The sequence below is a fragment of the Cebus imitator genome, unplaced genomic scaffold, assembly GCF_001604975.1.
Source record: "Cebus imitator isolate Cc_AM_T3 unplaced genomic scaffold, Cebus_imitator-1.0 Scaffold112, whole genome shotgun sequence".
NCBI lineage: Eukaryota > Metazoa > Chordata > Mammalia > Primates > Cebidae > Cebus > Cebus imitator.
Window position 1 is genome coordinate 3,531,587 of NW_016107427.1, and position 2,194 is coordinate 3,533,780.

Below are 2,194 nucleotides of genomic sequence, written 5' to 3' on the forward strand. Positions count from 1 at the left end.
CAACATGGTGAAACCTCATCGGTACTAAAAATTCAAAAAAAATTGGCCAGGCGTGGTGGTGCATGCCTGTAGTCTCAGCTACTTGGGAGGCTGAGGAAGGAGAATCACCTGAGCCTTGGGAGGACAAGGCTGCAATGAGCCATGATCTAGCCTGGGTGACAGAGTAAGAACCTATCTCGCATGAAAATAAATAAATATTGGAAGAAACAGGAGTGTGGCGTGACCTCTGGAAAGCAAAAGGAAACAAGGAACCATGTGACCATGGAGCGAATGCTTAGGCTCAGATATCACAGGCTTCAAGAAAAGGACAGATTAAAACTTAAAGAAAAGAAGGATCCATGGCTGGGTGCCGGTGGCTCACGCCTATAATCCCAGCACTTTGGGAGGCCGAGGCGGGTGGATCACGAGGTCAGGAGGCTCCAGACCAGCCTGGTCAACATGGTGAAACCCCGTCTCTACCAAAAATACAAAAATTATCTGGGTGTGGTGGTAGGTGCCTGTAATCCCAGCTACTCAGGAAGCTTAGGCAGAGAATTGCTTGAACCTGGGAGGTGGAGGTGGCGGTGAGCCGTGATCACGCCACTGTCCTCCAGCCTGGGCGACAGAGCGAGACTCCGCCTCAGAAAAAAAGAAAAAAGAAAAGAAGGATCCCAGTGCATTAAAGGAAAGCAAAGTTCCCCAACACCATTACTGCTTATTTTTCCAGTATAATACACAGCTGAACCCACCTTACCACATGCTCATTGATACCAACTGTATCAACTTTTCCATAAAAGCCAAACTGGACTTGGTACAGTAAGTATGGACTGTCTGTATGCCAAGTGTATTCCTTGTATCACTGACTGTGTAATAGCAGAAATGGAGAAACCGGCACAGAAGTATCAAGTGGCTCTAAGGATCGCCAAGGACCCACAATTTGAATGATTACATGTACACACAAAGGAACCTGTGCAGATGACTGCTTAGTACAGAGAGTAACTCAACGTGTTACATTGTGGCCACAGTGGACCAAGACCTTAAAAGAAGAATCTGCAAGATTCCTGATCATGTACATTTCTAACCATAGATACAACATTGAACGGATCCCAGAAGACTATGGTGTCCCTTGATTCTAATTCTTACAAGATGTAGTTCCTCTGCCTTTCTTCAACCAACTTTCGCTTGTTGCCAGTTCATTACAAATGCAATAACGTGAATTATTATTCTGTTGACCTATTTGCTCTATTATGAGCTGAGGATGGTTAAATATGCTCACTCTTTTTTCTTTTTTTTCAGACCAAGTTTCCCTCTTGTTGCCCAGGCTGGGGTGCAGTGGTGCGATCTTGGCTCACTGCAACCTCTGCCTCCCAGGTTCAGGTGATTCTTCTGCCTCTGCCTCCCCAGTGGCCAGGATTGCAGGCACACGCCACCATGCCCGGCTAATTTTTTTTTTTTTTTTTTTTTTTTTTATTTTTGGGAAAGTTTAATTTTTTTTTTTTTTTTTTTTTTTTTTTTTTTGGTATTTTTAGTAGAGAGAAATACTTTTTTTTTTTTTTCTTCTTGAGATGGAGTCTTGCTCTGTCACCCAGGCTGGAGCACAGTGGCGTGATCTCGGCTCACTGCTACCTCCACCTGCTGAGTTCAAGCGATTCTCCTGCCTCAGCCTCCTGAGTGGCTGGGATTACAGGCATCCACCACCACGCCCAGATAATTTTTTGTATTTTTACTAACTTTTCTATTTTTAGTACAGAAAAATATGCCTCAGCCTCCCAAGGTGCTGGGATTGCAGGTGTGGGCCACTGTGCCTGGCCTGCTCACTTTTTGATGCTGTTGTGAAATTGATATTTTGTCTAATAAAAATTTTAGGCCAGGCACTGTGGCTTGCACCTGTGGTCCCAGCACTTTGGGAGGATGAGGTGGGCGGATCACCTGAGGTCAGGAGTTTGAGACCAGCCTGGACAACATGGCAAAACACAATCTCTACTGAAAATGCAGAAAAAAATTAGCTGGGTGTGGTGTCACGTGCCTGTGATCCCAGCTACTGGGGAGGCTGAGGAGGGACGGTCACTTGAGCCCGGGAGGCAGAGGTTGCAGTGAGCCAAGACTGCACCACTGCATTCCAGCCTGGGTGACAGAATGAGACTGTCTCAAAAAAAAAAAAATTAATGACAGTCAAAGGGCACAAAATCTCAGGAAGAATATATTTTGTACTTTT

The 2,194-nt window shown here is 45.2% G+C and overlaps 1 pseudogene; it reads left to right on the top strand.

The window, feature by feature from the left end:
• The first annotated feature begins 234 nt into the window (after positions 1–234).
• LOC108311152 lies at positions 235–1,109 on the top strand (annotated as a pseudogene).
• Positions 1,110–2,194: the final 1,085 nt, after the last annotated feature.